Below are 682 nucleotides of genomic sequence, written 5' to 3'. Positions count from 1 at the left end.
ATATATATATATATATATATATATATATATATATATATAATGTTTTACTTGTTTCGGTCATTAGACTGCGGGCTTGATGAATTTTAGTACAATGAATCGATCCCACTCCTTATTTTTTTAAAGCCGGTCATTTAGTCTATTGGTCTCTTATGCCCAACCGCTAGGTTATGGGGACGTAAACACACCAACACCGGTCATCAAGCACTGGTGGACAAACATAGACACAATGTAGGTGTCTTATTAGCAATTAAAACCTAAAGACAAATTTATAAGCGTCGCTAAGCTGACAAGGATACAAACTGGTACTAGCATTGTTAGAAATAAGAGTTAAAACGACTCATTAGCCACAAAAATTACTAACTTAATGAGTTGACGAAGGAAACAGAGGTCCCTACTGTAATGAGACAAAGCTCCCTACTGAAGAAGCAGGGTTAAGCACAACTAGCGTCGTCAACTTATAAGAAAGACTATTGAAAGCATGTGCTATTTCAAAACGGTAGCCTTGTCGCCTTAGTGACGTTTATAAACTTGCTTTTAGATTTTACTTGTTAATAAGCCACCTACATTATGATTGACCGTTGACTGAACACTATTCAATTTTTTTTCTCCGTGTTTTTCTCCTTGTCTCCGTATTCTTTCTGTTGAAGAGCGTAGCTCGAAACGTCAAAGACTTTCCGTATTC

Source organism: Octopus bimaculoides, chromosome 5, assembly GCF_001194135.2.
Source record: "Octopus bimaculoides isolate UCB-OBI-ISO-001 chromosome 5, ASM119413v2, whole genome shotgun sequence".
Taxonomy (NCBI): Eukaryota; Metazoa; Mollusca; class Cephalopoda; order Octopoda; family Octopodidae; genus Octopus; species Octopus bimaculoides.
This window is presented reverse-complemented; position numbering follows the sequence as displayed.